General features: G+C 47.6%; 1 pseudogene; it reads right to left on the bottom strand.

Annotated features, from left to right (window-relative positions):
• Positions 1-13,011: 13,011 nt before the first annotated feature.
• On the bottom strand, positions 13,012-13,552 carry LOC147000544 (calcipressin-3 pseudogene; annotated as a pseudogene).
• Positions 13,553-13,989: the final 437 nt, after the last annotated feature.

Raw genomic sequence — 13,989 nt, 5'->3', positions numbered from 1 at the left:
ACCTGCTGGAGCTAAACCTGGACCTGGAAGCAAGCAGCAGGAACTCCTTGTGTAATGAGGATAATAAGAACAGCACACAGCATCTCCTCCACTGCCTGTCATTCTGCTCCAAAAGCCTTGGCAGCTCCCACACAACAGACATAAAGCTTAACACCCAGCAGGGATAATGTGAGAAGTCTGTGATTGAGCCCACAGGGACCTCAAGGTTCTGTGGGAGGACATCTAGTGGTTCCTGGAGCAGCTGCAGCATCCAGGACACATGGAACTAGAGTGGAGGTGAGCTATCAGACTAGGTAGCAAATCACCTGACCTGGCCAGTGCTAATCTGAATCCCTAGGCTCAGGCTGGAACGACCACTCAGGGCTACACTGAAGGCCACTCAGGGATAAGAAGTGTGTCACTAACACTGTCGGTGGCCTCCTTCTCAGAGTCTTGTCCAGACAAAATCAGCTGGCCTTGGCCACTGAAGTTGAATCCAGACTCTGTGGGTGACAGTATAGAATATCAGCCAGAGTATGAAATCACATGAGTGTGGCCACTGGCTGCTCCCTGGACTCACTATAGATGGGCACAGAGAAGGCACCATTTCTGGGTCTGCAGGGGTAGGGTGAGCTCAGCTTTCAAGAGCAGGCCAACTCTGCCTCTCCTAACCTTGTCTCTGGGGAGGAAATGTCCTCACTAGTGAGATAGGCTCATCTGGGACCCTGCACACTGGTGTATGTCACAGACAGCTCATGTCTTTCTGGCTGACAGTTCAGATCCCCAACTGGCCTCATCTCAGACAGTCCTATGAGGAGGGGTATTTATTTCCTACTTCAGAGTTATGGCAGGAGAGGGCCCAGGACAGGATGGGCCCACAGCAGTGTGTATGGGCAGTGATGCTGTCTTGGCCCTGCTTACTTGTCTCCACTTCATCCTCTATATTCTCCTCCCCCGTTTTAAAGAAGCCACCCAGAGGCCTTTGCAGATCTGTGGGTCATGCTAATCTCAATGAGGGGCCAGAGGTCACATCCCAGCTAAGGATTCCATTTAGTCCTTTTGGCTCCCACCCTGCCCACCTAAGATTTCCAAATTGGGTCCTCAGCGTCCTGGAGAATCCTTTACAGGCAGTCCTGGAGGGACAGCCAGGTTTTTGGGAACACTGGGTTTAGCAGTGCTTCTCTGCTTCAGGCTCAGAGCCTTAGTGAGTGAACTTGAGTGGCTCACTAGGTGCATAGCATCATTGCACCCTCCAGTGGTGAACCTGCAAAATGGCAGGATATTATTTCCACCTGTCTTTACCTCTTATTATAAAGGGCTGCTACCAGACACCTCAGGACCTATGAAACTTGAGTTCCCACCACTATAGGGCACCAGAGAGAATACACTAGAGGCCCTGTGAAACCCAGGTAGAGTACAATGTGGGTGACTCTACTACCTGTGGTATGTGTAGGGCCTTCAGAGCAGAGCCTAAAGCCTGTAATGGCTAAGTCTGTCATGGCTGAAAAGCATAAGTTTGCCCATCAATGTGGAACAACTGTCAGCTGATGGAACCCAGACAGTCAGTGGAGAAGTTTAAGTGAAAGGTGGCCCTCCTTAAATTCTCAGATGCTTCCAGGGTAGTGTATGGTGACCATATCTAGAGCCATTTCAGAAAGATATAAGTGCAAAAAGAAGACAATGGGGAGAGAATTCATATTTGGCCAGCATCCCTTGGTTCCAGTGGGGACCCAAAGAGGTTATATACCAAGGCATGAAGGCTGCCTAGAATATCTAGGATATTTCAGAGGTACTCAATAGCCCTTGGCCCAGCCTGGAAAAAACCTTAAAGTATCAGGGATTATCAGCGATTCTAAGGTAGGGTGTGATATGGAGCTGATGAATGCTGGGATAGTTGAAGGAAACAGCACGAGGTAAACTTGAGGGAAGTGTGTTGTGAGAGCTAAGACAGGGCAAACCAACAGGATGGCCTATCAGGCCCAGGATAGATAGCCTATGCAGGAATTAGAACTGTCTGGGTAGAGCTGGATTCTGTGGCTGTAGGAGTACTGAAAGCACATATGCAGGAGGGCTACCAGCACACTCCTATATCTCTCTGCAGGTTGGGGAGGCAGAGGACAACCGCATAGGTGACCAGTATGTCTGCCTAGTCATCCAGACAGCTCATGACTACCTCACACAGCGACACCTGAGGCTGCACACTGGTGGAGCTGCTGGTTTTCAAGAAGTTAACTCCTCTCAATGGACTGAAGTTCCTAAGCTTCCTATCCCTGTACTGGCCAGGTGAAGACCCACCCCTGCAGGACATTGTGGTGTAGGGAAGATCTGTACAGCTGTCCTCTCTGTGTCAGCCATCCTTGAAAGTGGCTTGCTAGCATTCCAGCACCACCAACCTTTGTCCATGTCAGGGCAAGGGAGTTCTTGGCCCTCAACCCATCTTCCCACCATATCATTCTGTTTTGTCTGCCCACTGGTAGGAGATGGGGAACCAGCTCTGACACTAGTCTGGGCATGGGGAAGGTGCAATTCTTCCTGTTCCAGGCTCCCAGCTCCTGGTATTCTCAGGAGCAAAAGTGTCTGAGAGAAACCAGTGTCAATGTTAACCCTGAAGTCGATTGGACTCCTGTCTTATTTTCTAGAGGATGTTTCATGGTGGGACTTGAACATTAGAGGGAGCTCTATGACTGCAAACCAACCTAGGCTCCACAGAGCCAGAGCAGGCTATTGCAGGATCTCCAAATCACAAGTCTTTAGTTCCTCTTCCCAAGTCTAGGTTAGCAGTACTGTAAACAACACAGGCATCTCCCTAGCAGTATGGCTCAGTTTCACAAGAGATACTGGCACTGGCTATGCAAACAAGACCCTTTTGGATGCAATGGGAAAGAACACTTACCCCACTTCTCAGGCTGTGGATGCTGCCTCCACCTGGCAGGACAGTTTCGCTGGTGAAGAGGATAGGGCTGTTTGGGGTCTCCTTTCCTCACCTTAGTCAAGAAGGTCCAGGTGCCATTAAGCAGGTACAGATCATGAGCTCTGGGAAGGTGTAGTGTTGGACCCCCAAAGGGAGACCCTCACTCAAGTCTTAGGGGTAGCGAGCCCAGAAAGCCACAACAGTCAAGCTTGCTGCAAACACACGAGGTTTTAATGGCACACAAACCAGCATGTTGAGGTCGAGACACATACACCACGCAGGGGTAGAGGAGTCTGATGATGACCCTATTTTCCAGCAGGCTTATAAAGGCAAAAACACAACCTAGGGGGAGGATCAGAGAGGAAATAGGGGAACTCTAGGGGCAGATATTTACTTCAAGGCACCTGGGACATTGAAACATTTTGTGATTGTTTTTCCCAAAAGTTCCTGGGAATTAGGCCATCTGGCTGGGGGCCGGGGCCCATGTTTTCAGGGCAGTCAGTATTTTTTTTTTTATTCTTTATTTTCCCACTTCTTGTGAGTAGCTCTAATCTTAGAGCGACCCCTCTTCTTCTTTCAGCAAAGTCTGGTACTGTTGTCGGAGCACCATTACCTGTACAGCACTAACCCTGTCTTTTATAAAAGTCACTAACTTATTAAGAATACAAGGTCCAAAAGTGAGCAAAAGTAACAAGTTTATTAGGGGACCTGCCAATGTAGACACAAGGGCAGCAAACCAGGGAGCTTTGTCGAACCAACTTTTAAACCATCCTTTTTTAATTTCTTGCTCTTTCCTGCCCTTATCTAGCCTCTCCCTGAGTTTGGACATAGAGTCTCTAATTATCCCGGAGTGACTCACATAAAAACAACATTCTTTTTTTAAGGCCAAGCAGAGCCCTCCTTCTTTTAGAAAAAGCAGATCTAATCCTCTTTTATTTTGTAGCACTACCTCAGACAAAGAAGTTAGAGATTCTTCAAGCTTGGAGATAGATTGTTTTAATGCACTTAAATCTGCATCCATAGCTGCCCTAAGCTCATCATAGTAATGAGGCATCTGAATCAGGGCTGCTGAGCCTGTACCTACCCCAGCAGCAGCCCCTATACCTAATAGGACCGCCAATGTCATAGTGACCGGCACTCTTCTGTACCGAGTCTGGTGGTCAAACTCATCAAGAAAAGAACTGTCCTCATGGTAAATAACCCGGGGCACTAGCTGGACTAAGACACAGAAATCTCTGGAGGCATTAAAGATAGAAGTAGAAATACAAGGAGTGAGCCCAGTATTAGAGGCCCATACAGTATCAGAGGGGGGAGCTAAGTATAGATCTTTATCCATGGACAGTGTGGAGATGGTCTGGTTACAGAGGGATCTATGTTCCCTGGGGGACCTTATCTAGGCAGAGGCCCTCTCCAGAAACTGCGGAGAGGGTCAACTTATGTGTATCTCCCCAGGAACAGGCTGAATGATCTGAGGTCTGATTGTAAGACCGTACCTGGGCTATGCCTTTTTCATAGGGAGGACTAGAGGCAAAACAGAGCCAACATGAGTGGGTCACATTTGGGTTGGTGTGGTTTAGCGCACTGAAGGCCCTGTCTAGCACAGTGAGCATATGATCTCCTGTTCTCAAAAGAAGAGGTGTGGTGGTCTCCTGATAAGGGGTTACACCACTATAGACAGGGACTTGAGTGGGAAGTAATGGGACTGGCAGAGGTGGGGGAGCTAGTGGTTTTGGGGGAGGATTAGGCAGAACTAGGTTAGGGCCCACAGGCCTGGGAGGAGGACTCTCAATCTTTAGGCAAATTCTAAAATTTAGCCCATGATCGTATCCCACAGCATATAATCGGAGCCCCCAATTGTTTCCCTTAATCTAGGTAGTATTCCGTTTTCCTTGTTCTGTAAATTTTTGCGTCTCCATGGTGTTCTGTGGGCTCTCTGTGTATTCTTCAAGTGTCTGTGTCTCCAGGGTTCCCTTCAGAAGGACACCAGTGACATTACAAGAGAACCCAACCTTAAGGCTACCTTGAATTGATCACCTTAAAGGCACTGTCTTCACCTGTCACCTGCTGAGAGAATAGGAGTTAATATTTCCCATATGAATTGGGTTATACCATGGCCAATCTAAGGCACTGAAGAAAGACTTCTAGGTTCAGACGAAACCTGGTTGAACTTTCTCACTGTGCTCCATTCTAATTGGACCAGACTTTGGAAATGCTTGCAGTCCAGGTCTTTCTGGCACTGCTGTGCAGCATTGTTCTAATTGTATAGCCCAGTCAGTTGGAAAAGAACACTGAATCCATGTCATCTCATCAGAAAGAAAGAACAATGCATTTTACTTGTAGTTGGAACCATATTATAAGTAGAAAATACCCTAAAGAATCTGCTAAAAGCTTTGCAACAAATAGTGGGTGAAACAAGTCCAATGAATACGTGCTCTGTCAACAGAAAGAAAGCATTTTTTTGTACTTAAAAAAACAACAACTCTTTTGTAAGGAGCCGCCTTCACATTCGCCATTACAAGATGGCGCTGATGGCACTGACACCCGTGTTCTAAGTAGTAAACAAGCAAGCTGCGCATGTGCCGGGGTAGCTTTCCACGCCATGTGCTCTGCCTTTCCCGTGACGACCACTCCGGCTGATGGGCTGCAGCCAATCAGGGAGTGACACGTCCGAGGCGGAGGACAGTCCTCCATAAAAGGGAGGGGGCTCCGCCATCTCTCTCTCTCTCTCTGGCTCTCTTCTCCACTGGCTCCTGATGGGGTAAGCAATAAAGTTTGTGCTGTAGAAGATTCCGGTTGCCCTGAGCGTGTTCTTACCAGGGGGACACAAAAGCGCGGGCAATAAATGGTGCAGGAACCCACGAGCTACTGCATCATGGAGAAGGAGCGGTTAATGAAGTGTTCCCGGAAACAGACTGTTGAGAAGGATCCGGCGTGGGTTCAGAACTCGTCAGCTGGGGAACGGATGCACGTTTGTTACAGCTTTACAAGGTATGTCTGGCCTTGAACTTTCTCTAGTGTTAAAAGCCCTTTTATTTCTTTTCATATGTCAACAAGCAGTTAAGACAGGGTGGAGAATTCTGGACAAAATTCAAGACAGTCTATCAGAAGTAAAGCGGGGAGAGAGAGCAGGAAAAAAGAGAAAGCATGGCGCGCGAAATAAGTATACAGGCCTTTCCACGGGTCTTGAACCCGAGGAAAAGTTAATGTCAGGGAAGAATACCTGGGGAGAGATTAGAAGGAAAGAGGAGAAAAAACAAAGGAAAAAAGAAAAGTTAATGTCAGGGAAAAATACCTGGGGAGAGATTAGAAGGAAAGAGGAGAAAAGAGATGAGTTTAAAGAGCCAGTTCTTAGTAGCTGTGAATCGGATAAAGAAATTAGCCCTTCTGAGAAAACAGACTTGGAGGAGGGAGCAGCTCATTATGAGAGAGAAATTCGAGCTTTTAAGTCAAGAAAAAAGCCAAAAGCGGCTGGCAAAGGCCAGCTTGCTGCTTGGCCTCAGGGCAGTTGGCTTCAAGGTCATAGTGCACCTCCGCCCTACGTGGAGCCCCCACCCTGCGTAGTACATCAGCCCTGCGCAGAGAGGCAGTGCGCAGACTCGTTCATTCCAAGAGAGGAACAAAGGAAGATGCAACAGGCATTTCCAGTCTTTGAAGGAGCCGAGGGTGGGCGTGTTCACGCTCCGGTTAAAGAGCTTGCCGAATCGGTCCGTAAATATGGAGCCAATGCTAATTTTACTTTGGTGCAGTTAGATAGGCTTGCCGGCATGGCACTAACTCCTGCCGACTGGCAAATGATTGCAAAAGCCGCTCTCCCCAATATGGGCAAATATACGGAATGGAGAGCTCTATGGCAAGAGGCTGCACAAACGCAGGCCCGAGCAAACGCTGCTGCTTTGACTCCAGAGCAGAGAGATTGGACTTTTGACAGGTTCAAACCTTGGCAGCCACATCCAATGATTGGGCAGTTTTAGTTACCTCCTTTTCAGGACAAATAGATAACCATTATCCAAAACATCCAATTTTACAGTTTGCCCAAAATCAATCTGTTGTGTTTCCACAAATAACAGTAAGAAACCCACTTAAAAATGGGGTTGTGGTATATACTGATGGATTAAAAACTGGCATAGGTGCCTATGTGGCTAATGGTAAAGTAGTATCCAAACAATATAATGAAAATTCACCTCAAGTGGTAAAATGTTTAGTGGTTTTAGAAGTTTTAAAAACCTTTTTAGAACCCCTCAATTTTTTAGAAGTGGCTGGAGTGATTAAGCCTTCCAGTAAAGTTGCCAATATTTTTCAGCAGATACAATTAGTTTTGTTATCTAGAAGATTTCCTGTTTATATTACTCATGTTAGAGCCCATTCAGGCCTACCTGGCCCCATGGCTCTGGGGAATGATTTGGCAGATAAAGCCACTAAAGTGGTGGCTGCTGCCCTAACATCCCCGGTAGAGGCTGCAAGAAATTTTCATAACAATTTTCATGTGACGGCTGAAACATTACGCCGCCGTTTCTCCTTGACGAGAAAAGAAGCCCGTGACATTGTTACTCAATGTCAAAGCTGCTGTGAGTTCTTGCCAGTTCCTCAGGTGGGAATTAACCCACGCGGTATTCGACCTCTACAGGTCTGGCAAATGGATGTTACACATGTTTCTTCCTTTGGAAAACTTCAATATCTCCATGTGTCCATTGACACATGCTCTGGCATCATGTTTGCCTCTCCTTTAACTGGAGAAAAGGCCTCACATGTGATTCAACATTGTCTTGAGGCATGGAGTGCTTGTGGGAAACCCAAACTCCTTAAGACTGATAATGGACCAGCTTATACATCTCAAAAATTCCAACAGTTCTGCCGTCAGATGGACGTGACCCACCTGACTGGACTTCCATCTAATAAAACAGAAAGGGGGAGTCAAGGAGGCTCTACCCCGAGTACCAAGAGTGTCTGTGTCTACGGCACTCTTTACACTCAATTTTTTAAATCTTGATTCTCATGGCCATACCGCGGCTGAACGACATTGTTCAGAGCCAGATAGGCCCAAAGAGATGGTTAAATGGAAAGATGTTTTAAATAACAAATGGAAAGGCCCGGATCCTATTTTGATAAGATCCAGGGGAGCTGTTTGTGTTTTTCCACAGAATGAAGACAACCCATTTTGGATACCAGAAAGACTCACCCGAAAAATCCAGACTGACCAAGGGAATACTGATGTCCCTCGTCTTGGTGATGTCCAGTGCGACAACAACAAAGGGAAAGCAGCGTTGGGAGATACAGAATTGGACGGCTAAATTTGAACAGACCCTTTGAAAATTGAGACTTGCCCCACGCACTTGGACCTGTCCCTGACCTAAGGACTATCTTTTCAACATTTTCCTTCTTTAAAGAATGGGTGGGGGTGGAATTATTTGGAGCTGTTCTTTGCTGTGGATTAGTGTTGCTTCTTTGATTGGTCTGTAAGCTTAAGGCCCAAACCAGGAGAGACATGGTGATTATTTCCCAGGCGCTTGCAGCACTAGAACATGGTGCTTCCCCTGATATATGGTTATCTATGCTTAAGCAATAGGTCGCTGGCCACTCAGCTCTTGCACCCCACGAGGCTAGTCTCATTGCACGGGATAGAGTGAGTGTGCTTCAGCAGCCCGAGAGAGTTGCATGGCTAAGCACTGCAGTAGAAGGGCTCTGTGGCATATATGAGCCTATTCTAGGGAGACATGTCATCTTTCAAGAAGGTTGAGTGTCCAAGTGTCCTTCCCTCAGGAAAAACGACACGGGAGCGGACCAAGACCCCTTTGGGTGATGAGCCTGGGAGGAGGTTTTGTGTAAAGCCCCTATTTTACACACTGGGGATTTGACCTCTATCTCCACTCTCATTAATATGGGTGGCCTATTGCTCTTATATAAAAGAAAAGGGGGAGATGTAAGGAGCCGCCTTCACATTCGCCATTACAAGATGGCGCTGAAGGCACTGACACCCATGTTCTAAGTAGTAAACAAGCAAGCTGCGCATGTGCCGGGGTAGCTTTCCACGCCATGTGCTCTGCCTTTCCCGTGACGACAACTCCGGCTGATGGGCTGCAGCCAATCAGGGAGTGACACGTCCGAGGCGGAGGACAGTCCTCCATAAAAGGGAGGGGGCTCCGCCATCTCTCTCTCTCTCTGGCTCTCTTCTCCACTGGCTCCTGATGGGGTAAGCAATAAAGTTTGTGCTGTAGAAGATTCCGGTTGCCCTGAGCGTGTTCTTACCAGGGGGACACAAAAGCGCGGGCAATACTCTTTATTAGTTTCAATATCAACGTTTGTTACAGGTAACCACAAGTGTCTTCCAGGTCACAGTCTGCCTCTGTCACCTCCTTACAGGACAAGGAATGTTCGAAAGCCTCAGGATACAGGACAGTTGAAGCTGATAATGAACTATGGCCCAACAGATCAACGATACTGAAATCACAGGACACACGGACGAGGCTCACTGACCAGTTTCCACACGTGCAGCGAGCATACTACAGTGAAATCCCCCTTGTGTCATAAACGCACATCCGGCCAGGCCACGTGGGACCTGCAAGGGTCTCAGGACCCACTTTAAGAACTGCAGGTTTCCAAGAGAAAACGCTAACCCGATTGAGTAGGTGGTGTCTGCATGCTGACCATACCTGGGATCACTTCTAGCCTTGACCAGAAACCACAGGGAATATGGCATGTTCCCAGCCATGGACAAAGATGCACAGTCGCTGTTATCTGTCACTGGGATACCTGTACACCCAGGAATCCCCTTGTTTTTAGACAGGGTCTTGGTACATGGCCCAGGCTGGCCTTAAGCTTGCCAAGCCCTGGTACTTCTGCCTCCCAAGCGCTGAGAGGACAGCATATGTCACTGTGCTGAATACATGGTAATCCTGACTATGAACTGCACTCTACTCAAGACTGAGGGAAACAGTGGCACTCTGAGAGGGATGGCTTTTCTGGAGATCACACTCTGAGGGGAGTTTGAAACACTAACAGTCATTTGTCATGTGGTTGCTCAAGGTTCATACATCGTACTCTCTTTGTGTACTTAAGTTTGTGTAGAATGAATCCAGAATACAGACTTCTTGGCTAGAAGTAAATATTTTCCCAGTTGCTCTGTACTGTCACACCAAGAAAAAGGAAATACCTTACTCTGAGACGGTTTGACTCATGTAGCCCAGGCTAGCCTTGTTCTCTCAATCCTCCTGCCTCAGTCTCCTGCAGGCTGAGATTACAGGCCAGGGCCACCACACCCAGACAACGGTTTCCTTGAAGACAGATGTATTAGGGAATGCAGAGGGAGGCAGAAGGTGTTCACCTGATAGGTGAGGTCTCGGGCTCCATAGAAAAGAAGGCAAACAAGTAGGTGTGAACCCAAGGCATCAAAGAATCCAGGACACTTCCATGTTTAATTATGCGGAAAGCTTTCCTCTGAAAACCAAATCCTCGAGTCTAAAAATAGTTAACATAAAAATATAAAGCCCAGGCCCACCATTAGTCTGGAATAGAACTTGATTCTCTAAGCCGTGGGAGAGGGACACTTTCTATAGAGAACCGTTAACTCCATGCATCCTTTGAGCCTGGCTCTGCTCTCACTACTGTTTACATTCTAACATGTAAATTCTAACAGGTATCACGAATGTGACTATCCATGGAACCCAGATAAGGTGGCAACACAACTGCCAGTGGCCAAGGTAACATCAAGTACGCAGATTTGAACTTCTTGACTTAAAAAAAAAATGTTCTTTAATCGATGGGTAGAAAATGAAAGCCAAGACAAATTTTAAAACTGGGTTATGATCACTTAGAAAATTAGAGAGAACAGGTACTGTATAACGGGGAACACACAAACTCCCCAACTGTTGAGAACACACTTGCTGGCAGCTAGGGTCTACCTTACAATCAAATGAAGCAAACTGATGAGCTCAGCACTGCAAAGCACTGTAAGCCAAGGATGACCTTGAACTCTTGATCTACTGCATTCGCCTCCAAAGTCTCAGGATTACAGTGGTGTGTGCCTGCATCCAGTCAAGTGGGAAGACCCACTGAGGCCTGGTGTTTGAGACCAACCTGGGCCACACTGAGCTGTCACCTCAAAACAAAACTCACTTTATCTGACAGATGACTTGGATCTAAAAACCAGTGCGGGTGGAATCCTAATCTGCAACTGAATCTGCACGGAGGGTTCCCAATGGCAAATGCAGAATTCAGCATTTGACAGGACCTGAAGGCAAGGGACACTCTCCTGTTCTTGTCACTATGGTGGCACACACCCTCAGTCCTAACACTTATGAGACAGAGGCAAGAGGAGCAGGAGTTCAGGGTCATCCTTGGGACACAGCAAGTTTGAGGTCAACCTGGACTACATGAGACCCTGTTTTGATGACAGACAATGCACCTTTGTGCATGTGTTTGCCTGTGAGTTCATGCATGCATGCTCATGAAATCAATCCTACCACAAAAGGACTCAGCCCTAACATGTCACCCAAAGTACACAGCTCTCATGGCTTCATTTCTCTACGTTCTTTTCTTTGCAGTTGCAGCTATGTTCCTCTCTGTTCTATGCCCAGCCCCTTCACTTAGGCCAGCCAGCTCTGAATACTTGCTGTGCAAGAACAGTCAGATGAGTGGAGCAGCTGATGTACCTGTAGCCCAGCACTCAAAGGCAGGAAAGCCTGCAAGGGACCAGTGATGCTGAGTGACCTATGGAGGCCCCAACAACACATCTTCAAGTGTAAGAAGCAATTCTACCTGAGGTCCAACTGCAAGCAAAGGTCGAAATGTTTGTTAAAGGAGGAAGCATGGACTACAACAAGCCCATGCCTGCAATGCGAACACTCGAGAGCCTAGGGAAAGAGAGTGGTCTGGGCCTCAAGGCCAGCTTGGGCTACATAATGAGTCACAGGCTAGCATGAGCTACAATGTGAAACCTTATCTCAAAACCAACCAAACAAACAAACAAACACACAAACAACCAAACTCAACAGCCCCGAAAGAATAATTACTCTCCCTAATCCATGGGGGAAAGGACAGGTGATTTTTCTTTCTGAACAGCTGAAATAATTGAATGGAAAACTTTGAAATGCATGGTGCTCACCCCTCTAATTCCAGCACTTGGGAAGCTGAGGCAGGAGGATCACAGAGGACTTGAGGTCCAGGAGCTACAAAGTGAAACCCTGTCTTTGAAGAAAACAAAAGCAAACTGGCTCTCCCAATTTAAAGCGGTCTTCACAAAGTCTTATCATTATCTTCTAAAGTTAAGACCGACTAATGTCCATGATTACACGCACAGCACAGGAAACCTCAAGCAGTAGCAGGCCAGCATTAGGAGGGTCAAGAGAATAACTGAAGAGGTGCTGCACAGGCTCCAACTCTGTAGTCCTCAGCCAAGCTTGCCGGTGACACATCCCACTGGCAAAGGCTGGGTTCCTCCAGCAGAGCCTAGGCTGGGAAGGGCTGAGCTGGGAGCAGAGTCCTGTACATCACTGTCACTGACTGCCAAGAGAGGCAGGACAGACAGACAGACAGACAGGAGAGCCAAGAGCACATCTGCCCACGATATCTGGATCTAACAATCTTAGTCATTTGGCCTTTCATCCTCAAAACTAGTGAAAAAATACTTGAGAGAAATGACTTCTACAAATGATTTTGGATCTCAGGTTTCTTCTCATGCAACCACAACAACAAAAAGTCATGTCTATTCAACAACACTCAGCCTTTGCTCGATATATTAGTTAAGACACTGCCACACCTGTACAAAAATACCCACACCAAAGTACTGAAATCGTAAGACTAATTTTTAAATCTGTAACAATGGCATGCACTGGGTGACTCCAGTTCTGTCCTGTGGTACCCAATGCTCTACAGGTTCAAGGGAACTAATATTTCTGGGAGAGGAGACAGGTGCCACATGGTCAGGGCTAACCTTGTCACTTAAAGTGCCATTGAGAATACTGTTCAGAATTTCAAACAGCTGGCCGAATCTGCTATTTCACCCCACGTTCTGGCCTGGGGAGGCTGGCCCAACTGCCTGATGGATGCAGCAGCATCCCTGGGCTGTGCTCCTAGACAGGCGCTGCTGTAGTAGTGGGAAGGGCAGGTGCGTCAGGTACCACAGCAGCTCAGAGTGCACAGTCCAGCCGCCCACTCAGTGCCGTGTGGGAGCTTCCGGGCGCTGCGTCTGCGTGATTTTCTGTTTTGGGTTTTTTGTGTCTTCTTCCTCTTCAGTTTCTCGCTCTCACAGACGTGCACCACCACACTGGGGGTGGACTCGGTTCCCGCGTGCATTTCTCCCCTGTGCGAAGTAAAGCTTCAGCTTCCAGCCGTGGAACTCACTCTCGTGGAGCTCTATCCGCTCTCTTGCAGCAGCCTCGGGCTTGCTGAAGTTGATCCTTACTCTGGGAAAGCTCTTGAACAACTGGAATGTGACCTGGTCATCGTAGAGGGAAAACAGGGCCTCAAACCTCTCCTTTTGCTCTTGGACCTCAAACACTGCTTCGTGGACACTGCAAGCAAAAAGTGAGGTGGGCAGGTCACTTAGGTCCATCATCTCTTCCAGTTCGTCCTTGTTTTCACCGAAGACCATCTCCTCTCCTCCTCCTGGTCGCTGCTACAGAGGTCTGACTGGCGGTCATTCCAAGATTTCAAGGTGTCTCGGAGCATCTTCTCTGTAAAGTTCTAGGATGCCTGCCAGATACTGTGCGCTCGAGGGGAGAGGCCGGAGGGGGGGCTGTCCATGAGCGCGGCCTGGGGTGGACAGACCCTCACCACCCGGAGCCACCATGCCCTCAACGCCTGCCACAGTGGCCGCCTCAGCCGGGGACTCCTGCGGTGACCTAGGGCCAAGCCAGGTTGCCCACATCTCCTGAGCTCCAGGGCTCATGCGCCTCGTGCCCTCCCTGGGTTCCTCAAAAGAAAGCATTTTTTGTCTCCTAGTAATAAACAAAAGTAAAAGTAGGGAGAAAGTTCCATGTAGACCACAATCTCTAAAACAAAATAAAAAATACTTTGAAATAAATTTGTTCAAACTCATACTGCACTTATAACTAGAGTTGCTGTTATTGTTTGAAATGTAGGAATTAAGTAAATTTTATCAAAAT

This window comes from Mus caroli, unplaced genomic scaffold (genome assembly GCF_978045245.1).
Source record: "Mus caroli unplaced genomic scaffold, Mus_caroli_1 scaffold_18, whole genome shotgun sequence".
Lineage (NCBI taxonomy): Eukaryota > Metazoa > Chordata > Mammalia > Rodentia > Muridae > Mus > Mus caroli.
The sequence above is the reverse complement of the archived record's forward strand: the minus strand, read 5'-3'. Positions and strand labels throughout refer to the sequence as shown.